The 20,450-nt window shown below is 53.1% G+C and overlaps 25 non-coding genes across 25 annotated transcripts; all 25 read right to left on the bottom strand.

The window, feature by feature from the left end:
- Positions 1 to 803: 803 nt before the first annotated feature.
- On the bottom strand, positions 804 to 875 carry trnaq-uug (transfer RNA glutamine (anticodon UUG)). The gene has a single exon. It is a non-coding gene; the product is annotated as a tRNA-Gln (tRNA).
- A 262-nt stretch (positions 876 to 1,137) lies between these two features.
- Positions 1,138 to 1,209, bottom strand: trnaq-cug (transfer RNA glutamine (anticodon CUG)). The gene has a single exon. It is a non-coding gene; the product is annotated as a tRNA-Gln (tRNA).
- A 1,184-nt stretch (positions 1,210 to 2,393) lies between these two features.
- On the bottom strand, positions 2,394 to 2,465 carry trnaq-uug (transfer RNA glutamine (anticodon UUG)). The gene has a single exon. It is a non-coding gene; the product is annotated as a tRNA-Gln (tRNA).
- A 262-nt stretch (positions 2,466 to 2,727) lies between these two features.
- On the bottom strand, positions 2,728 to 2,799 carry trnaq-cug (transfer RNA glutamine (anticodon CUG)). Its single transcript has one exon. It is a non-coding gene; the product is annotated as a tRNA-Gln (tRNA).
- A 1,184-nt stretch (positions 2,800 to 3,983) lies between these two features.
- On the bottom strand, positions 3,984 to 4,055 carry trnaq-uug (transfer RNA glutamine (anticodon UUG)). Its single transcript has one exon. It is a non-coding gene; the product is annotated as a tRNA-Gln (tRNA).
- Positions 4,056 to 4,317: 262 nt separating this feature from the next.
- Positions 4,318 to 4,389, bottom strand: trnaq-cug (transfer RNA glutamine (anticodon CUG)). The gene has a single exon. It is a non-coding gene; the product is annotated as a tRNA-Gln (tRNA).
- A 1,184-nt stretch (positions 4,390 to 5,573) lies between these two features.
- Positions 5,574 to 5,645, bottom strand: trnaq-uug (transfer RNA glutamine (anticodon UUG)). The gene has a single exon. It is a non-coding gene; the product is annotated as a tRNA-Gln (tRNA).
- A 262-nt stretch (positions 5,646 to 5,907) lies between these two features.
- Positions 5,908 to 5,979, bottom strand: trnaq-cug (transfer RNA glutamine (anticodon CUG)). The gene has a single exon. It is a non-coding gene; the product is annotated as a tRNA-Gln (tRNA).
- A 1,184-nt stretch (positions 5,980 to 7,163) lies between these two features.
- trnaq-uug (transfer RNA glutamine (anticodon UUG)) lies at positions 7,164 to 7,235 on the bottom strand. The gene has a single exon. It is a non-coding gene; the product is annotated as a tRNA-Gln (tRNA).
- A 262-nt stretch (positions 7,236 to 7,497) lies between these two features.
- trnaq-cug (transfer RNA glutamine (anticodon CUG)) lies at positions 7,498 to 7,569 on the bottom strand. The gene has a single exon. It is a non-coding gene; the product is annotated as a tRNA-Gln (tRNA).
- Positions 7,570 to 8,753: 1,184 nt separating this feature from the next.
- Positions 8,754 to 8,825, bottom strand: trnaq-uug (transfer RNA glutamine (anticodon UUG)). The gene has a single exon. It is a non-coding gene; the product is annotated as a tRNA-Gln (tRNA).
- Positions 8,826 to 9,087: 262 nt separating this feature from the next.
- On the bottom strand, positions 9,088 to 9,159 carry trnaq-cug (transfer RNA glutamine (anticodon CUG)). The gene has a single exon. It is a non-coding gene; the product is annotated as a tRNA-Gln (tRNA).
- Positions 9,160 to 10,343: 1,184 nt separating this feature from the next.
- trnaq-uug (transfer RNA glutamine (anticodon UUG)) lies at positions 10,344 to 10,415 on the bottom strand. The gene has a single exon. It is a non-coding gene; the product is annotated as a tRNA-Gln (tRNA).
- A 262-nt stretch (positions 10,416 to 10,677) lies between these two features.
- trnaq-cug (transfer RNA glutamine (anticodon CUG)) lies at positions 10,678 to 10,749 on the bottom strand. Its single transcript has one exon. It is a non-coding gene; the product is annotated as a tRNA-Gln (tRNA).
- Positions 10,750 to 11,933: 1,184 nt separating this feature from the next.
- trnaq-uug (transfer RNA glutamine (anticodon UUG)) lies at positions 11,934 to 12,005 on the bottom strand. Its single transcript has one exon. It is a non-coding gene; the product is annotated as a tRNA-Gln (tRNA).
- A 262-nt stretch (positions 12,006 to 12,267) lies between these two features.
- On the bottom strand, positions 12,268 to 12,339 carry trnaq-cug (transfer RNA glutamine (anticodon CUG)). Its single transcript has one exon. It is a non-coding gene; the product is annotated as a tRNA-Gln (tRNA).
- Positions 12,340 to 13,523: 1,184 nt separating this feature from the next.
- trnaq-uug (transfer RNA glutamine (anticodon UUG)) lies at positions 13,524 to 13,595 on the bottom strand. The gene has a single exon. It is a non-coding gene; the product is annotated as a tRNA-Gln (tRNA).
- A 262-nt stretch (positions 13,596 to 13,857) lies between these two features.
- Positions 13,858 to 13,929, bottom strand: trnaq-cug (transfer RNA glutamine (anticodon CUG)). Its single transcript has one exon. It is a non-coding gene; the product is annotated as a tRNA-Gln (tRNA).
- A 1,184-nt stretch (positions 13,930 to 15,113) lies between these two features.
- trnaq-uug (transfer RNA glutamine (anticodon UUG)) lies at positions 15,114 to 15,185 on the bottom strand. Its single transcript has one exon. It is a non-coding gene; the product is annotated as a tRNA-Gln (tRNA).
- Positions 15,186 to 15,447: 262 nt separating this feature from the next.
- On the bottom strand, positions 15,448 to 15,519 carry trnaq-cug (transfer RNA glutamine (anticodon CUG)). Its single transcript has one exon. It is a non-coding gene; the product is annotated as a tRNA-Gln (tRNA).
- A 1,184-nt stretch (positions 15,520 to 16,703) lies between these two features.
- trnaq-uug (transfer RNA glutamine (anticodon UUG)) lies at positions 16,704 to 16,775 on the bottom strand. The gene has a single exon. It is a non-coding gene; the product is annotated as a tRNA-Gln (tRNA).
- Positions 16,776 to 17,037: 262 nt separating this feature from the next.
- trnaq-cug (transfer RNA glutamine (anticodon CUG)) lies at positions 17,038 to 17,109 on the bottom strand. The gene has a single exon. It is a non-coding gene; the product is annotated as a tRNA-Gln (tRNA).
- A 1,184-nt stretch (positions 17,110 to 18,293) lies between these two features.
- On the bottom strand, positions 18,294 to 18,365 carry trnaq-uug (transfer RNA glutamine (anticodon UUG)). The gene has a single exon. It is a non-coding gene; the product is annotated as a tRNA-Gln (tRNA).
- Positions 18,366 to 18,627: 262 nt separating this feature from the next.
- On the bottom strand, positions 18,628 to 18,699 carry trnaq-cug (transfer RNA glutamine (anticodon CUG)). Its single transcript has one exon. It is a non-coding gene; the product is annotated as a tRNA-Gln (tRNA).
- A 1,184-nt stretch (positions 18,700 to 19,883) lies between these two features.
- Positions 19,884 to 19,955, bottom strand: trnaq-uug (transfer RNA glutamine (anticodon UUG)). The gene has a single exon. It is a non-coding gene; the product is annotated as a tRNA-Gln (tRNA).
- Between the last annotated feature and the right edge of the window lie 495 nt (positions 19,956 to 20,450).

Here is a 20,450-nt window from a genome sequence, read left to right as displayed (position 1 = left end):
ATTTCACTTTGGCTTCAGCTTTCTCACCTCACTGTTAGCCTTCCTTCTGCTAAGTACAGCTGTAGGACAAGTCGCACATCTGCAGTACAGCTGCCTATTCAAACAGCACCGCTGCTGTTTCTCTCCCTTACCGGCGGCCATCGCTGTGTCAGCGCTGCGATGAGCAATGCTTTTAAGCAAAGTGAGATCTCAGACGGACTGTGTTCAAGAGCACGTGTCCCTGGCTTTCCGGGAGTCTGCATTGTATGCACTGTTTTTGATGTCGTTGGACTGCCTTGTACGTACAAATGTCATTGTTACCGTTTTGTAGTGATTGAAACTGGGATTTGAGGTTCCTGGTTTCCCTGAAAACTGGTTGAACGGTAGGGCTCGGGGCCTGGCTTTGCCGCTCCTCTCCCTGGTAAAATTGCGGTTTCTCTGTGTCCAGCTGTTCCTGTGAATTGTTGAATCAAATTAAAGAAAAGAGCACCTGTCCAGCATGCGCCTCATTTCAATTCCTGTCACCTTTTCACCAGCTGTCTGTGGAACACAGAGAGGAGCTCCAAAAACAACACCGCTTGACTGCAGCTTGTCTCTTAATGCTGTGTCCTTCGAAGAAAACACATCCGTGGTTCAGGAGAGAGCAAAAGCAGGCACCGGTGGCGAGCTTAAGACGCCACCTCGGGATTGGCATCATCCCGTTCTGGCAGAAATGCGATGAGATCTGACTCCAAGGTGCTAAAAGGGCTGCTTTTACAATTGGCCCGTAGGCAGATTTCACTGGCGCGTCCCACATTAAACAAGGGCCGGGACGAAGCAAGTCAAGGTTCCGCCGAGATTCGAACTCGGATCGCTGGATTCAAAGTCCAGAGTGCTAGCCATTACACCACGGAACCAGCAGTGCTGCCGCCTCAGGCAGGCCTGAGCTTTCCTGCATTCACACTTGCAGCAACGCTCTCAGAATCTGGTCTCTCGCTGCTGCGTCCTTGGCAGGGAACACTTGCGTGGTACAGGGCAGAGCAAAAGCAGCTCGCGCGCTCGACGCAGGAGCATCGCAAACACTGTCGCAAGGGGAAAACCAGCCCACTTCCATCATGGGTGTGGAATTTGTGAAATCAACAGTTCTGTCGAAGACAATCGCTCACGCTGCCAGAAAGAAGGCTCCACCGAGATTTGAACTCGGATCGCTGGATTCAGAGTCCAGAGTGCTCACCGTTACACCATGGAACCCGGAGACAGCAGGGGCTGCCGAACCACTGCTCAAGGATGTTTGCCTCCTTCGTCAAGCGTGGAAACAACAACGACAAGGATCACAATGGCGACTGTGGATCTGCTGATCCAGCAGCTCGTGCACTCGGTCTTTCGCAAGTGCAACCACGCTGTCTCGGCCTGCTGCCCTGTAAGGCCGGTCGCCCTCGCCTCCGAAATCCACTTTGCCGAAGTTTTCGAAAGCAGCTCGGGCCGTGCCAGATATGCCGACCTGTCCGCGAAACCTAGTTTCTCAGCGGGAGCAGGGCTGCTGTCGGCCATGAACAACTCTGAGCCGGGCTACTGCTCGCTAATCTCTCTCACTGGCAAACTTTCAAGCTGCTGGACAATCGCCTCGCCAGCATTTCACTTTGGCTTCAGCTTTCTCACCTCACAGTTAGCCTTCCTTCTGCTAAGTACAGCTGTAGGACAAGTCGCACATCTGCAGTACAGCTGCCTATTCAAACAGCACCGCTGCTGTTTCTCTCCCTTACCGGCGGCCATCGCTGTGTCAGCGCTGCGATGAGCAATGCTTTTAAGCAAAGTGAGATCTCAGACGGACTGTGTTCAAGAGCACGTGTCCCTGGCTTTCCGGGAGTCTGCATTGTATGCACTGTTTTTGATGTCGTTGGACTGCCTTGTACGTACAAATGTCATTGTTACCGTTTTGTAGTGATTGAAACTGGGATTTGAGGTTCCTGGTTTCCCTGAAAGCTGGTTGAACGGTAGGGCTCGGGGCCTGGCTTTGCCGCTCCTCTCCCTGGTAAAATTGCGGTTTCTCTGTGTCCAGCTGTTCCTGTGAATTGTTGAATCAAATTAAAGAAAAGAGCACCTGTCCAGCATGCGCCTCATTTCAATTCCTGTCACCTTTTCACCAGCTGTCTGTGGAACACAGAGAGGAGCTCCAAAAACAACACCGCTTGACTGCAGCTTGTCTCTTAATGCTGTGTCCTTCGAAGAAAACACATCCGTGGTTCAGGAGAGAGCAAAAGCAGGCACCGGTGGCGAGCTTAAGACGCCACCTCGGGATTGGCATCATCCCGTTCTGGCAGAAATGCGATGAGATCTGACTCCAAGGTGCTAAAAGGGCGGCTTTTACAATTGGCCCGTAGGCAGATTTCACTGGCGCTTCCCACATTAAACAAGGGCCGGGACGAAGCAAGTCAAGGTACCGCCGAGATTCGAACTCGGATCGCTGGATTCAAAGTCCAGAGTGCTAACCATTACACCATGGAACCAGCAGTGCTGCCGCCTCAGGCAGGCCTGAGCTTTCCTGCATTCACACTTGCAGCAACGCTCTCAGAATCTGGTCTCTCGCTGCTGCGTCCTTGGCAGGGAACACTTGCGTGGTACAGGGCAGAGCAAAAGCAGCTCGCGCGCTCGACGCAGGAGCATCGCAAACACTGTCGCAAGGGGAAAACCAGCCCACTTCCATCATGGGTGTGGAATTTGTGAAATCAACAGTTCTGTCGAAGACAATCGCTCACGCTGCCAGAAAGAAGGCTCCACCGAGATTTGAACTCGGATCGCTGGATTCAGAGTCCAGAGTGCTCACCGTTACACCATGGAACCCGGAGACAGCAGGGGCTGCCGAACCACTGCTCAAGGATGTTTGCCTCCTTCGTCAAGCGTGGAAACAACAACGACAAGGATCACAATGGCGACTGTGGATCTGCTGATCCAGCAGCTCGTGCACTCGGTCTTTCGCAAGTGCAACCACGCTGTCTCGGCCTGCTGCCCTGTAAGGCCGGTCGCCCTCGCCTCCGAAATCCACTTTGCCGAAGTTTTCGAAAGCAGCTCGGGCCGTGCCAGATATGCCGACCTGTCCGCGAAATCTAGTTTCTCAGCGGGAGCAGGGCTGCTGTCGGCCATGAACAACTCTGAGCCGGGCTACTGCTCGCTAATCTCTCTCACTGGCAAACTTTCAAGCTGCTGGACAATCGCCTCGCCAGCATTTCACTTTGGCTTCAGCTTTCTCACCTCACTGTTAGCCTTCCTTCTGCTAAGTACAGCTGTAGGACAAGTCGCACATCTGCAGTACAGCTGCCTATTCAAACAGCACCGCTGCTGTTTCTCTCCCTTACCGGCGGCCATCGCTGTGTCAGCGCTGCGATGAGCAATGCTTTTAAGCAAAGTGAGATCTCAGACGGACTGTGTTCAAGAGCACGTGTCCCTGGCTTTCCGGGAGTCTGCATTGTATGCACTGTTTTTGATGTCGTTGGACTGCCTTGTACGTACAAATGTCATTGTTACCGTTTTGTAGTGATTGAAACTGGGATTTGAGGTTCCTGGTTTCCCTGAAAACTGGTTGAACGGTAGGGCTCGGGGCCTGGCTTTGCCGCTCCTCTCCCTGGTAAAATTGCGGTTTCTCTGTGTCCAGCTGTTCCTGTGAATTGTTGAATCAAATTAAAGAAAAGAGCACCTGTCCAGCATGCGCCTCATTTCAATTCCTGTCACCTTTTCACCAGCTGTCTGTGGAACACAGAGAGGAGCTCCAAAAACAACACCGCTTGACTGCAGCTTGTCTCTTAATGCTGTGTCCTTCGAAGAAAACACATCCGTGGTTCAGGAGAGAGCAAAAGCAGGCACCGGTGGCGAGCTTAAGACGCCACCTCGGGATTGGCATCATCCCGTTCTGGCAGAAATGCGATGAGATCTGACTCCAAGGTGCTAAAAGGGCTGCTTTTACAATTGGCCCGTAGGCAGATTTCACTGGCGCGTCCCACATTAAACAAGGGCCGGGACGAAGCAAGTCAAGGTTCCGCCGAGATTCGAACTCGGATCGCTGGATTCAAAGTCCAGAGTGCTAGCCATTACACCACGGAACCAGCAGTGCTGCCGCCTCAGGCAGGCCTGAGCTTTCCTGCATTCACACTTGCAGCAACGCTCTCAGAATCTGGTCTCTCGCTGCTGCGTCCTTGGCAGGGAACACTTGCGTGGTACAGGGCAGAGCAAAAGCAGCTCGCGCGCTCGACGCAGGAGCATCGCAAACACTGTCGCAAGGGGAAAACCAGCCCACTTCCATCATGGGTGTGGAATTTGTGAAATCAACAGTTCTGTCGAAGACAATCGCTCACGCTGCCAGAAAGAAGGCTCCACCGAGATTTGAACTCGGATCGCTGGATTCAGAGTCCAGAGTGCTCACCGTTACACCATGGAACCCGGAGACAGCAGGGGCTGCCGAACCACTGCTCAAGGATGTTTGCCTCCTTCGTCAAGCGTGGAAACAACAACGACAAGGATCACAATGGCGACTGTGGATCTGCTGATCCAGCAGCTCGTGCACTCGGTCTTTCGCAAGTGCAACCACGCTGTCTCGGCCTGCTGCCCTGTAAGGCCGGTCGCCCTCGCCTCCGAAATCCACTTTGCCGAAGTTTTCGAAAGCAGCTCGGGCCGTGCCAGATATGCCGACCTGTCCGCGAAACCTAGTTTCTCAGCGGGAGCAGGGCTGCTGTCGGCCATGAACAACTCTGAGCCGGGCTACTGCTCGCTAATCTCTCTCACTGGCAAACTTTCAAGCTGCTGGACAATCGCCTCGCCAGCATTTCACTTTGGCTTCAGCTTTCTCACCTCACAGTTAGCCTTCCTTCTGCTAAGTACAGCTGTAGGACAAGTCGCACATCTGCAGTACAGCTGCCTATTCAAACAGCACCGCTGCTGTTTCTCTCCCTTACCGGCGGCCATCGCTGTGTCAGCGCTGCGATGAGCAATGCTTTTAAGCAAAGTGAGATCTCAGACGGACTGTGTTCAAGAGCACGTGTCCCTGGCTTTCCGGGAGTCTGCATTGTATGCACTGTTTTTGATGTCGTTGGACTGCCTTGTACGTACAAATGCCATTGTTACCGTTTTGTAGTGATTGAAACTGGGATTTGAGGTTCCTGGTTTCCCTGAAAACTGGTTGAACGGTAGGGCTCGGGGCCTGGCTTTGCCGCTCCTCTCCCTGGTAAAATTGCTGTTTCTCTGTGTCCAGCTGTTCCTGTGAATTGTTGAATCAAATTAAAGAAAAGAGCACCTGTCCAGCATGCGCCTCATTTCAATTCCTGTCACCTTTTCACCAGCTGTCTGTGGAACACAGAGAGGAGCTCCAAAAACAACACCGCTTGACTGCAGCTTGTCTCTTAATGCTGTGTCCTTCGAAGAAAACACATCCGTGGTTCAGGAGAGAGCAAAAGCAGGCACCGGTGGCGAGCTTAAGACGCCACCTCGGGATTGGCATCATCCCGTTCTGGCAGAAATGCGATGAGATCTGACTCCAAGGTGCTAAAAGGGCGGCTTTTACAATTGGCCCGTAGGCAGATTTCACTGGCGCTTCCCACATTAAACAAGGGCCGGGACGAAGCAAGTCAAGGTACCGCCGAGATTCGAACTCGGATCGCTGGATTCAAAGTCCAGAGTGCTAACCATTACACCATGGAACCAGCAGTGCTGCCGCCTCAGGCAGGCCTGAGCTTTCCTGCATTCACACTTGCAGTAACGCTCTCAGAATCTGGTCTCTCGCTGCTGCGTCCTTGGCAGGGAACACTTGCGTGGTACAGGGCAGAGCAAAAGCAGCTCGCGCGCTCGACGCAGGAGCATCGCAAACACTGTCGCAAGGGGAAAACCAGCCCACTTCCATCATGGGTGTGGAATTTGTGAAATCAACAGTTCTGTCGAAGACAATCGCTCACGCTGCCAGAAAGAAGGCTCCACCGAGATTTGAACTCGGATCGCTGGATTCAGAGTCCAGAGTGCTCACCGTTACACCATGGAACCCGGAGACAGCAGGGGCTGCCGAACCACTGCTCAAGGATGTTTGCCTCCTTCGTCAAGCGTGGAAACAACAACGACAAGGATCACAATGGCGACTGTGGATCTGCTGATCCAGCAGCTCGTGCACTCGGTCTTTCGCAAGTGCAACCACGCTGTCTCGGCCTGCTGCCCTGTAAGGCCGGTCGCCCTCGCCTCCGAAATCCACTTTGCCGAAGTTTTCGAAAGCAGCTCGGGCCGTGCCAGATATGCCGACCTGTCCGCGAAACCTAGTTTCTCAGCGGGAGCAGGGCTGCTGTCGGCCATGAACAACTCTGAGCCGGGCTACTGCTCGCTAATCTCTCTCACTGGCAAACTTTCAAGCTGCTGGACAATCGCCTCGCCAGCATTTCACTTTGGCTTCAGCTTTCTCACCTCACAGTTAGCCTTCCTTCTGCTAAGTACAGCTGTAGGACAAGTCGCACATCTGCAGTACAGCTGCCTATTCAAACAGCACCGCTGCTGTTTCTCTCCCTTACCGGCGGCCATCGCTGTGTCAGCGCTGCGATGAGCAATGCTTTTAAGCAAAGTGAGATCTCAGACGGACTGTGTTCAAGAGCACGTGTCCCTGGCTTTCCGGGAGTCTGCATTGTATGCACTGTTTTTGATGTCGTTGGACTGCCTTGTACGTACAAATGTCATTGTTACCGTTTTGTAGTGATTGAAACTGGGATTTGAGGTTCCTGGTTTCCCTGAAAACTGGTTGAACGGTAGGGCTCGGGGCCTGGCTTTGCCGCTCCTCTCCCTGGTAAAATTGCGGTTTCTCTGTGTCCAGCTGTTCCTGTGAATTGTTGAATCAAATTAAAGAAAAGAGCACCTGTCCAGCATGCGCCTCATTTCAATTCCTGTCACCTTTTCACCAGCTGTCTGTGGAACACAGAGAGGAGCTCCAAAAACAACACCGCTTGACTGCAGCTTGTCTCTTAATGCTGTGTCCTTCGAAGAAAACACATCCGTGGTTCAGGAGAGAGCAAAAGCAGGCACCGGTGGCGAGCTTAAGACGCCACCTCGGGATTGGCATCATCCCGTTCTGGCAGAAATGCGATGAGATCTGACTCCAAGGTGCTAAAAGGGCTGCTTTTACAATTGGCCCGTAGGCAGATTTCACTGGCGTGTCCCACATTAAACAAGGGCCGGGACGAAGCAAGTCAAGGTTCCGCCGAGATTCGAACTCGGATCGCTGGATTCAAAGTCCAGAGTGCTAGCCATTACACCACGGAACCAGCAGTGCTGCCGCCTCAGGCAGGCCTGAGCTTTCCTGCATTCACACTTGCAGCAACGCTCTCAGAATCTGGTCTCTCGCTGCTGCGTCCTTGGCAGGGAACACTTGCGTGGTACAGGGCAGAGCAAAAGCAGCTCGCGCGCTCGACGCAGGAGCATCGCAAACACTGTCGCAAGGGGAAAACCAGCCCACTTCCATCATGGGTGTGGAATTTGTGAAATCAACAGTTCTGTCGAAGACAATCGCTCACGCTGCCAGAAAGAAGGCTCCACCGAGATTTGAACTCGGATCGCTGGATTCAGAGTCCAGAGTGCTCACCGTTACACCATGGAACCCTGAGCCAGCAGGGGCTGCCGAACCACTGCTCAAGGATGTTTGCCTCCTTCGTCAAGCGTGGAAACAACAACGACAAGGATCACAATGGCGACTGTGGATCTGCTGATCCAGCAGCTCGTGCACTCGGTCTTTCGCAAGTGCAACCACGCTGTCTCGGCCTGCTGCCCTGTAAGGCCGGTCGCCCTCGCCTCCGAAATCCACTTTGCCGAAGTTTTCGAAAGCAGCTCGGGCCGTGCCAGATATGCCGACCTGTCCGCGAAACCTAGTTTCTCAGCGGGAGCAGGGCTGCTGTCGGCCATGAACAACTCTGAGCCGGGCTACTGCTCGCTAATCTCTCTCACTGGCAAACTTTCAAGCTGCTGGACAATCGCCTCGCCAGCATTTCACTTTGGCTTCAGCTTTCTCACCTCACAGTTAGCCTTCCTTCTGCTAAGTACAGCTGTAGGACAAGTCGCACATCTGCAGTACAGCTGCCTATTCAAACAGCACCGCTGCTGTTTCTCTCCCTTACCGGCGGCCATCGCTGTGTCAGCGCTGCGATGAGCAATGCTTTTAAGCAAAGTGAGATCTCAGACGGACTGTGTTCAAGAGCACGTGTCCCTGGCTTTCCGGGAGTCTGCATTGTATGCACTGTTTTTGATGTCGTTGGACTGCCTTGTACGTACAAATGTCATTGTTACCGTTTTGTAGTGATTGAAACTGGGATTTGAGGTTCCTGGTTTCCCTGAAAACTGGTTGAACGGTAGGGCTCGGGGCCTGGCTTTGCCGCTCCTCTCCCTGGTAAAATTGCTGTTTCTCTGTGTCCAGCTGTTCCTGTGAATTGTTGAATCAAATTAAAGAAAAGAGCACCTGTCCAGCATGCGCCTCATTTCAATTCCTGTCACCTTTTCACCAGCTGTCTGTGGAACACAGAGAGGAGCTCCAAAAACAACACCGCTTGACTGCAGCTTGTCTCTTAATGCTGTGTCCTTCGAAGAAAACACATCCGTGGTTCAGGAGAGAGCAAAAGCAGGCACCGGTGGCGAGCTTAAGACGCCACCTCGGGATTGGCATCATCCCGTTCTGGCAGAAATGCGATGAGATCTGACTCCAAGGTGCTAAAAGGGCGGCTTTTACAATTGGCCCGTAGGCAGATTTCACTGGCGCTTCCCACATTAAGCAAGGGCCGGGACGAAGCAAGTCAAGGTTCCGCCGAGATTCGAACTCGGATCGCTGGATTCAAAGTCCAGAGTGCTAACCATTACACCATGGAACCAGCAGTGCTGCCGCCTCAGGCAGGCCTGAGCTTTCCTGCATTCACACTTGCAGCAACGCTCTCAGAATCTGGTCTCTCGCTGCTGCGTCCTTGGCAGGGAATACTTGCGTGGTACAGGGCAGAGCAAAAGCAGCTCGCGCGCTCGACGCAGGAGCATCGCAAACACTGTCGCAAGGGGAAAACCAGCCCACTTCCATCATGGGTGTGGAATTTGTGAAATCAACAGTTCTGTCGAAGACAATCGCTCACGCTGCCAGAAAGAAGGCTCCACCGAGATTTGAACTCGGATCGCTGGATTCAGAGTCCAGAGCGTTCACCGTTACACCATGGAACCCTGAGACAGCAGGGGCTGCCGAACCACTGCTCAAGGATGTTTGCCTCCTTCGTCAAGCGTGGAAACAACAACGACAAGGATCACAATGGCGACTGTGGATCTGCTGATCCAGCAGCTCGTGCACTCGGTCTTTCGCAAGTGCAACCACGCTGTCTCGGCCTGCTGCCCTGTAAGGCCGGTCGCCCTCGCCTCCGAAATCCACTTTGCCGAAGTTTTCGAAAGCAGCTCGGGCCGTGCCAGATATGCCGACCTGTCCGCGAAACCTAGTTTCTCAGCGGGAGCAGGGCTGCTGTCGGCCATGAACAACTCTGAGCCGGGCTACTGCTCGCTAATCTCTCTCACTGGCAAACTTTCAAGCTGCTGGACAATCGCCTCGCCAGCATTTCACTTTGGCTTCAGCTTTCTCACCTCACAGTTAGCCTTCCTTCTGCTAAGTACAGCTGTAGGACAAGTCGCACATCTGCAGTACAGCTGCCTATTCAAACAGCACCGCTGCTGTTTCTCTCCCTTACCGGCGGCCATCGCTGTGTCAGCGCTGCGATGAGCAATGCTTTTAAGCAAAGTGAGATCTCAGACGGACTGTGTTCAAGAGCACGTGTCCCTGGCTTTCCGGGAGTCTGCATTGTATGCACTGTTTTTGATGTCGTTGGACTGCCTTGTACGTACAAATGCCATTGTTACCGTTTTGTAGTGATTGAAACTGGGATTTGAGGTTCCTGGTTTCCCTGAAAACTGGTTGAACGGTAGGGCTCGGGGCCTGGCTTTGCCGCTCCTCTCCCTGGTAAAATTGCTGTTTCTCTGTGTCCAGCTGTTCCTGTGAATTGTTGAATCAAATTAAAGAAAAGAGCACCTGTCCAGCATGCGCCTCATTTCAATTCCTGTCACCTTTTCACCAGCTGTCTGTGGAACACAGAGAGGAGCTCCAAAAACAACACCGCTTGACTGCAGCTTGTCTCTTAATGTTGTGTCCTTCGAAGAAAACACATCCGTGGTTCAGGAGAGAGCAAAAGCAGGCACCGGTGGCGAGCTTAAGACGCCACCTCGGGATTGGCATCATCCCGTTCTGGCAGAAATGCGATGAGATCTGACTCCAAGGTGCTAAAAGGGCTGCTCTTACAATTGGCCCGTAGGCAGATTTCACTGGCGCGTCCCACATTAAACAAGGGCCGGGACGAAGCAAGTCAAGGTTCTGCCGAGATTCGAACTCGGATCGCTGGATTCAAAGTCCAGAGTGCTAGCCATTACACCACGGAACCAGCAGTGCTGCCGCCTCAGGCTGGCCTGAGCTTTCCTGCATTCACACTTGCAGCAACGCTCTCAGAATCTGGTCTCTCGCTGCTGCGTCCTTGGCAGGGAATACTTGCGTGGTACAGGGCAGAGCAAAAGCAGCGAGCGCGCTCGACGCAGGAGCATCGCAAACACTGTCGCAAGGGGAAAACCAGCCCACTTCCATCATGGGTGTGGAATTTGTGAAATCAACAGTTCTGTCGAAGACAATCGCTCACGCTGCCAGAAAGAAGGCTCCACCGAGATTTGAACTCGGACCGCTGGATTCAGAGTCCTGAGTGCTCACCATTACACCATGGAACCCTGAGACAGCAGGGGCTGCCGAACCACTGCTCAAGGATGTTTGCCTCCTTCGTCAAGCGTGGAAACAACAACGACAAGGATCACAATGGCGACTGTGGATCTGCTGATCCAGCAGCTCGTGCACTCGGTCTTTCGCAAGTGCAACCACGCTGTCTCGGCCTGCTGCCCTGTAAGGCCGGTCGCCCTCGCCTCCGAAATCCACTTTGCCGAAGTTTTCGAAAGCAGCTCGGGCCGTGCCAGATATGCCGACCTGTCCGCGAAACCTAGTTTCTCAGCGGGAGCAGGGCTGCTGTCGGCCATGAACAACTCTGAGCCGGGCTACTGCTCGCTAATCTCTCTCACTGGCAAACTTTCAAGCTGCTGGACAATCGCCTCGCCAGCATTTCACTTTGGCTTCAGCTTTCTCACCTCACAGTTAGCCTTCCTTCTGCTAAGTACAGCTGTAGGACAAGTCGCACATCTGCAGTACAGCTGCCTATTCAAACAGCACCGCTGCTGTTTCTCTCCCTTACCGGCGGCCATCGCTGTGTCAGCGCTGCGATGAGCAATGCTTTTAAGCAAAGTGAGATCTCAGACGGACTGTGTTCAAGAGCACGTGTCCCTGGCTTTCCGGGAGTCTGCATTGTATGCACTGTTTTTGATGTCGTTGGACTGCCTTGTACGTACAAATGTCATTGTTACCGTTTTGTAGTGATTGAAACTGGGATTTGAGGTTCCTGGTTTCCCTGAAAACTGGTTGAACGGTAGGGCTCGGGGCCTGGCTTTGCCGCTCCTCTCCCTGGTAAAATTGCTGTTTCTCTGTGTCCAGCTGTTCCTGTGAATTGTTGAATCAAATTAAAGAAAAGAGCACCTGTCCAGCATGCGCCTCATTTCAATTCCTGTCACCTTTTCACCAGCTGTCTGTGGAACACAGAGAGGAGCTCCAAAAACAACACCGCTTGACTGCAGCTTGTCTCTTAATGCTGTGTCCTTCGAAGAAAACACATCCGTGGTTCAGGAGAGAGCAAAAGCAGGCACCGGTGGCGAGCTTAAGACGCCACCTCGGGATTGGCATCATCCCGTTCTGGCAGAAATGCGATGAGATCTGACTCCAAGGTGCTAAAAGGGCGGCTTTTACAATTGGCCCGTAGGCAGATTTCACTGGCGCTTCCCACATTAAGCAAGGGCCGGGACGAAGCAAGTCAAGGTTCCGCCGAGATTCGAACTCGGATCGCTGGATTCAAAGTCCAGAGTGCTAACCATTACACCATGGAACCAGCAGTGCTGCCGCCTCAGGCAGGCCTGAGCTTTCCTGCATTCACACTTGCAGCAACGCTCTCAGAATCTGGTCTCTCGCTGCTGCGTCCTTGGCAGGGAATACTTGCGTGGTACAGGGCAGAGCAAAAGCAGCTCGCGCGCTCGACGCAGGAGCATCGCAAACACTGTCGCAAGGGGAAAACCAGCCCACTTCCATCATGGGTGTGGAATTTGTGAAATCAACAGTTCTGTCGAAGACAATCGCTCACGCTGCCAGAAAGAAGGCTCCACCGAGATTTGAACTCGGATCGCTGGATTCAGAGTCCAGAGCGTTCACCGTTACACCATGGAACCCTGAGACAGCAGGGGCTGCCGAACCACTGCTCAAGGATGTTTGCCTCCTTCGTCAAGCGTGGAAACAACAACGACAAGGATCACAATGGCGACTGTGGATCTGCTGATCCAGCAGCTCGTGCACTCGGTCTTTCGCAAGTGCAACCACGCTGTCTCGGCCTGCTGCCCTGTAAGGCCGGTCGCCCTCGCCTCCGAAATCCACTTTGCCGAAGTTTTCGAAAGCAGCTCGGGCCGTGCCAGATATGCCGACCTGTCCGCGAAACCTAGTTTCTCAGCGGGAGCAGGGCTGCTGTCGGCCATGAACAACTCTGAGCCGGGCTACTGCTCGCTAATCTCTCTCACTGGCAAACTTTCAAGCTGCTGGACAATCGCCTCGCCAGCATTTCACTTTGGCTTCAGCTTTCTCACCTCACAGTTAGCCTTCCTTCTGCTAAGTACAGCTGTAGGACAAGTCGCACATCTGCAGTACAGCTGCCTATTCAAACAGCACCGCTGCTGTTTCTCTCCCTTACCGGCGGCCATCGCTGTGTCAGCGCTGCGATGAGCAATGCTTTTAAGCAAAGTGAGATCTCAGACGGACTGTGTTCAAGAGCACGTGTCCCTGGCTTTCCGGGAGTCTGCATTGTATGCACTGTTTTTGATGTCGTTGGACTGCCTTGTACGTACAAATGCCATTGTTACCGTTTTGTAGTGATTGAAACTGGGATTTGAGGTTCCTGGTTTCCCTGAAAACTGGTTGAACGGTAGGGCTCGGGGCCTGGCTTTGCCGCTCCTCTCCCTGGTAAAATTGCTGTTTCTCTGTGTCCAGCTGTTCCTGTGAATTGTTGAATCAAATTAAAGAAAAGAGCACCTGTCCAGCATGCGCCTCATTTCAATTCCTGTCACCTTTTCACCAGCTGTCTGTGGAACACAGAGAGGAGCTCCAAAAACAACACCGCTTGACTGCAGCTTGTCTCTTAATGTTGTGTCCTTCGAAGAAAACACATCCGTGGTTCAGGAGAGAGCAAAAGCAGGCACCGGTGGCGAGCTTAAGACGCCACCTCGGGATTGGCATCATCCCGTTCTGGCAGAAATGCGATGAGATCTGACTCCAAGGTGCTAAAAGGGCTGCTCTTACAATTGGCCCGTAGGCAGATTTCACTGGCGCGTCCCACATTAAACAAGGGCCGGGACGAAGCAAGTCAAGGTTCTGCCGAGATTCGAACTCGGATCGCTGGATTCAAAGTCCAGAGTGCTAGCCATTACACCACGGAACCAGCAGTGCTGCCGCCTCAGGCTGGCCTGAGCTTTCCTGCATTCACACTTGCAGCAACGCTCTCAGAATCTGGTCTCTCGCTGCTGCGTCCTTGGCAGGGAATACTTGCGTGGTACAGGGCAGAGCAAAAGCAGCGAGCGCGCTCGACGCAGGAGCATCGCAAACACTGTCGCAAGGGGAAAACCAGCCCACTTCCATCATGGGTGTGGAATTTGTGAAATCAACAGTTCTGTCGAAGACAATCGCTCACGCTGCCAGAAAGAAGGCTCCACCGAGATTTGAACTCGGACCGCTGGATTCAGAGTCCAGAGTGCTCACCATTACACCATGGAACCCTGAGACAGCAGGGGCTGCCGAACCACTGCTCAAGGATGTTTGCCTCCTTCGTCAAGCGTGGAAACAACAACGACAAGGATCACAATGGCGACTGTGGATCTGCTGATCCAGCAGCTCGTGCACTCGGTCTTTCGCAAGTGCAACCACGCTGTCTCGGCCTGCTGCCCTGTAAGGCCGGTCGCCCTCGCCTCCGAAATCCACTTTGCCGAAGTTTTCGAAAGCAGCTCGGGCCGTGCCAGATATGCCGACCTGTCCGCGAAACCTAGTTTCTCAGCGGGAGCAGGGCTGCTGTCGGCCATGAACAACTCTGAGCCGGGCTACTGCTCGCTAATCTCTCTCACTGGCAAACTTTCAAGCTGCTGGACAATCGCCTCGCCAGCATTTCACTTTGGCTTCAGCTTTCTCACCTCACAGTTAGCCTTCCTTCTGCTAAGTACAGCTGTAGGACAAGTCGCACATCTGCAGTACAGCTGCCTATTCAAACAGCACCGCTGCTGTTTCTCTCCCTTACCGGCGGCCATCGCTGTGTCAGCGCTGCGATGAGCAATGCTTTTAAGCAAAGTGAGATCTCAGACGGACTGTGTTCAAGAGCACGTGTCCCTGGCTTTCCGGGAGTCTGCATTGTATGCACTGTTTTTGATGTCGTTGGACTGCCTTGTACGTACAAATGTCATTGTTACCGTTTTGTAGTGATTGAAACTGGGATTTGAGGTTCCTGGTTTCCCTGAAAACTGGTTGAACGGTAGGGCTCGGGGCCTGGCTTTGCCGCTCCTCTCCCTGGTAAAATTGCGGTTTCTCTGTGTCCAGCTGTTCCTGTGAATTGTTGAATCAAATTAAAGAAAAGAGCACCTGTCCAGCATGCGCCTCATTTCAATTCCTGTCACCTTTTCACCAGCTGTCTGTGGAACACAGAGAGGAGCTCCAAAAACAACACCGCTTGACTGCAGCTTGTCTCTTAATGCTGTGTCCTTCGAAGAAAACACATCCGTGGTTCAGGAGAGAGCAAAAGCAGGCACCGGTGGCGAGCTTAAGACGCCACCTCGGGATTGGCATCATCCCGTTCTGGCAGAAATGCGATGAGATCTGACTCCAAGGTGCTAAAAGGGCTGCTCTTACAATTGGCCCGTAGGCAGATTTCACTGGCGCGTCCCACATTAAACAAGGGCCGGGACGAAGCAAGTCAAGGTTCCGCCGAGATTCGAACTCGGATCGCTGGATTCAAAGTCCAGAGTGCTAGCCATTACACCACGGAACCAGCAGTGCTGCCGCCTCAGGCTGGCCTGAGCTTTCCTGCATTCACACTTGCAGCAACGCTCTCAGAATCTGGTCTCTCGCTGCTGCGTCCTTGGCAGGGAATACTTGCGTGGTACAGGGCAGAGCAAAAGCAGCTCGCGCGCTCGACGCAGGAGCATCGCAAACACTGTCGCAAGGGGAAAACCAGCCCACTTCCATCATGGGTGTGGAATTTGTGAAATCAACAGTTCTGTCGAAGACAATCGCTCACGCTGCCAGAAAGAAGGCTCCACCGAGATTTGAACTCGGACCGCTGGATTCAGAGTCCAGAGTGCTCACCATTACACCATGGAACCCTGAGCCAGCAAGGGCTGCCGAACCACTGTTCAAGGATGTTTGCCTCCTTCGTCAAGCGTGGAAACAACAACGACAAGGATCACAATGGCGACTGTGGATCTGCTGATCCAGCAGCTCGTGCACTCGGTCTTTCGCAAGTGCAACCACGCTGTCTCGGCCTGCTGCCCTGTAAGGCCGGTCGCCCTCGCCTCCGAAATCCACTTTGCCGAAGTTTTCGAAAGCAGCTCGGGCCGTGCCAGATATGCCGACCTGTCCGCGAAACCTAGTTTCTCAGCGGGAGCAGGGCTGCTGTCGGCCATGAACAACTCTGAGCCGGGCTACTGCTCGCTAATCTCTCTCACTGGCAAACTTTCAAGCTGCTGGACAATCGCCTCGCCAGCATTTCACTTTGGCTTCAGCTTTCTCACCTCACTGTTAGCCTTCCTTCTGCTAAGTACAGCTGTAGGACAAGTCGCACATCTGCAGTACAGCTGCCTATTCAAACAGCACCGCTGCTGTTTCTCTCCCTTACCGGCGGCCATCGCTGTGTCAGCGCTGCGATGAGCAATGCTTTTAAGCAAAGTGAGATCTCAGACGGACTGTGTTCAAGAGCACGTGTCCCTGGCTTTCCGGGAGTCTGCATTGTATGCACTGTTTTTGATGTCGTTGGACTGCCTTGTACGTACAAATGTCATTGTTACCGTTTTGTAGTGATTGAAACTGGGATTTGAGGTTCCTGGTTTCCCTGAAAACTGGTTGAACGGTAGGGCTCGGGGCCTGGCTTTGCCGCTCCTCTCCCTGGTAAAATTGCGGTTTCTCTGTGTCCAGCTGTTCCTGTGAATTGTTGAATCAAATTAAAGAAAAGAGCACCTGTCCAGCATGCGCCTCATTTCAATTCCTGTCACCTTTTCACCAGCTGTCTGTGGAACACAGAGAGGAGCTCCAAAAACAACACCGCTTGACTGCAGCTTGTCTCTTAATGCTGTGTCCTTCGAAGAAAACACATCCGTGGTTCAGGAGAGAGCAAAAGCAGGCACCGGTGGCGAGCTTAAGACGCCACCTCGGGATTGGCATCATCCCGTTCTGGCAGAAATGCGATGAGATCTGACTCCAAGGTGCTAAAAGGGCGGCTTTTACAATTGGCCCGTAGGCAGATTTCACTGGCGCGTCCCACATTAAACAAGGGCCCAGACGAAGCAAGTCAAGGTTCCGCCGAGATTCGAACTCGGATCGCTGGATTCAAAGTCCAGAGTGCTAGCCATTACACCACGGAACCAGCAGTGCTGCCGCCTCAGGCAGGCCTGAGCTTTCCTGCATTCACACTTGCAGCAACGCTCTCAGAATCTGGTCTCTCGCTGCTGCGTCCTTGGCAGGGAATACTTGCGTGGTACAGGGCAGAGCAAAAGCAGCTCGCGCGCTCGACGCAGGAGCATCGCAAACACTGTCGCAAGGGGAAAACCAGCCCACTTCCATCATGGGTGTGGAATTTGTGAAATCAACAGTTCTGTCGAAGACAATCGCTCACGCTGCCAGAAAGAAGGCTCCACCGAGATTTGAACTCGGATCGCTGGATTCAGAGTGCAGAGTGCTCACCATTACACCATGGAACCCTGAGACAGCAGGGGCTGCCGAACCACTGCTCAAGGATGTTTGCCTCCTTCGTCAAGCGTGGAAACAACAACGACAAGGATCACAATGGCGACTGTGGATCTGCTGATCCAGCAGCTCGTGCACTCGGTCTTTCGCAAGTGCAACCACGCTGTCTCGGCCTGCTGCCCTGTAAGGCCGGTCGCCCTCGCCTCCGAAATCCACTTTGCCGAAGTTTTCGAAAGCAGCTCGGGCCGTGCCAGATCTGCCGACCTGTCCGCGAAACCTAGTTTCTCAGCGGGAGCAGGGCTGCTGTCGGCCATGAACAACTCTGAGCCGGGCTACTGCTCGCTAATCTCTCTCACTGGCAAACTTTCAAGCTGCTGGACAATCGCCTCGCCAGCATTTCACTTTGGCTTCAGCTTTCTCACCTCACAGTTAGCCTTCCTTCTGCTAAGTACAGCTGTAGGACAAGTCGCACATCTGCAGTACAGCTGCCTATTCAAACAGCACCGCTGCTGTTTCTCTCCCTTACCGGCGGCCATCGCTGTGTCAGCGCTGCGATGAGCAATGCTTTTAAGCAAAGTGAGATCTCAGACGGACTGTGTTCAAGAGCACGTGTCCCTGGCTTTCCGGGAGTCTGCATTGTATGCACTGTTTTTGATGTCGTTGGACTGCCTTGTACGTACAAATGTCATTGTTACCGTTTTGTAGTGATTGAAACTGGGATTTGAGGTTCCTGGTTTCCCTGAAAACTGGTTGAACGGTAGGGCTCGGGGCCTGGCTTTGCCGCTCCTCTCCCTGGTAAAATTGCTGTTTCTCTGTGTCCAGCTGTTCCTGTGAATTGTTGAATCAAATTAAAGAAAAGAGCACCTGTCCAGCATGCGCCTCATTTCAATTCCTGTCACCTTTTCACCAGCTGTCTGTGGAACACAGAGAGGAGCTCCAAAAACAACACCGCTTGACTGCAGCTTGTCTCTTAATGCTGTGTCCTTCGAAGAAAACACATCCGTGGTTCAGGAGAGAGCAAAAGCAGGCACCGGTGGCGAGCTTAAGACGCCACCTCGGGATTGGCATCATCCCGTTCTGGCAGAAATGCGATGAGATCTGACTCCAAGGTGCTAAAAGGGCGGCTTTTACAATTGGCCCGTAGGCAGATTTCACTGGCGCGTCCCACATTAAACAAGGGCCGGGACGAAGCAAGTCAAGGTTCCGCCGAGATTCGAACTCGGATCGCTGGATTCAAAGTCCAGAGTGCTAGCCATTACACCACGGAACCAGCAGTGCTGCCGCCTCAGGCAGGCCTGAGCTTTCCTGCATTCACACTTGCAGCAACGCTCTCAGAATCTGGTCTCTCGCTGCTGCGTCCTTGGCAGGGAATACTTGCGTGGTACAGGGCAGAGCAAAAGCAGCTCGCGCGCTCGACGCAGGAGCATCGCAAACACTGTCGCAAGGGGAAAACCAGCCCACTTCCATCATGGGTGTGGAATTTGTGAAATCAACAGTTCTGTCGAAGACAATCGCTCACGCTGCCAGAAAGAAGGCTCCACCGAGATTTGAACTCGGATCGCTGGATTCAGAGTCCAGAGTGCTCACCGTTACACCATGGAACCCTGAGACAGCAGGGGCTGCCGAACCACGGCTCAAGGATGTTTGCCTCCTTCGTCAAGCGTGGAAACAACAACGACAAGGATCACAATGGCGACTGTGGATCTGCTGATCCAGCAGCTCGTGCACTCGGTCTTTCGCAAGTGCAACCACGCTGTCTCGGCCTGCTGCCCTGTAAGGCCGGTCGCCCTCGCCTCCGAAATCCACTTTGCCGAAGTTTTCGAAAGCAGCTCGGGCCGTGCCAGATATGCCGACCTGTCCGCGAAACCTAGTTTCTCAGCGGGAGCAGGGCTGCTGTCGGCCATGAACAACTCTGAGCCGGGCTACTGCTCGCTAATCTCTCTCACTGGCAAACTTTCAAGCTGCTGGACAATCGCCTCGCCAGCATTTCACTTTGGCTTCAGCTTTCTCACCTCACAGTTAGCCTTCCTTCTGCTAAGTACAGCTGTAGGACAAGTCGCACATCTGCAGTACAGCTGCCTATTCAAACAGCACCGCTGCTGTTTCTCTCCCTTACCGGCGGCCATCGCTGTGTCAGCGCTGCGATGAGCAATGCTTTTAGGCAAAGTGAGATCTCAGACGGACTGTGTTCAAGAGCACGTGTCCCTGGCTTTCCGGGAGTCTGCATTGTATGCACTGTTTTTGATGTCGTTGGACTGCCTTGTACGTACAAATGTCATTGTTACCGTTTTGTAGTGATTGAAACTGGGATTTGAGGTTCCTGGTTTCCCTGAAAACTGGTTGAACGGTAGGGCTCGGGGCCTGGCTTTGCCGCTCCTCTCCCTGGTAAAATTGCTGTTTCTCTGTGTCCAGCTGTTCCTGTGAATTGTTGAATCAAATTAAAGAAAAGAGCACCTGTCCAGCATGCGCCTCATTTCAATTCCTGTCACCTTTTCACCAGCTGTCTGTGGAACACAGAGAGGAGCTCCAAAAACAACACCGCTTGACTGCAGCTTGTCTCTTAATGCTGTGTCCTTCGAAGAAAACACATCCGTGGTTCAGGAGAGAGCAAAAGCAGGCACCGGTGGCGAGCTTAAGACGCCACCTCGGGATTGGCATCATCCCGTTCTGGCAGAAATGCGATGAGATCTGACTCCAAGGTGCTAAAAGGGCTGCTCTTACAATTGGCCCGTAGGCAGATTTCACTGGCGCGTCCCACATTAAACAAGGGCCGGGACGAAGCAAGTCAAGGTTCCGCCGAGATTCGAACTCGGATCGCTGGATTCAACGTCCAGAGCGCTAGCCATTACACCACGGAACCAGCAGGGCTGCTGCCTCAGGCAGGCCTGAGCTTTCCTGCATTCACACTTGCTGCAACGCTCTCAGAATCTGGTTGACGGCAGCTTCTGTTTTGATGTTGCGTCCTTCGAAGAAAACACTTCCTCCGCTCAGGCTAATGTGAAAGCAGTGAGCGCACAGCACACGCACAGCACTCTTCCAAGGACCGATAAACATTTGCAAAGTGATAATTTGCTCACTTCAGTCCTGACTCTGGAACTTGTGAAACAGTCAGCTTGCACAAAGCTGATCTTCTGCACTGCCAGGAAGAAGCTTCCTCTGTGATTTGATGTCAATCCTTCATTGTTACAGCATGGAACCCCTGCTTTGTTGTAACTTCCCTTTCATAACTCAAAGAGCTTTTCCTTCCAAATCAAATGTGCAGAAAGCAAGCACTAGTGGAGCTTCCAAATTCGCCCTGTGGTCCTCATTTAACGGTACAGTCCATCTTTGTCTTACTTCTGCACTTCAGCGGTTT

This window comes from Chiloscyllium punctatum, chromosome 21 (genome assembly GCF_047496795.1).
Source record: "Chiloscyllium punctatum isolate Juve2018m chromosome 21, sChiPun1.3, whole genome shotgun sequence".
NCBI lineage: Eukaryota > Metazoa > Chordata > Chondrichthyes > Orectolobiformes > Hemiscylliidae > Chiloscyllium > Chiloscyllium punctatum.
This window is presented reverse-complemented; position numbering and strand designations above follow the sequence as displayed.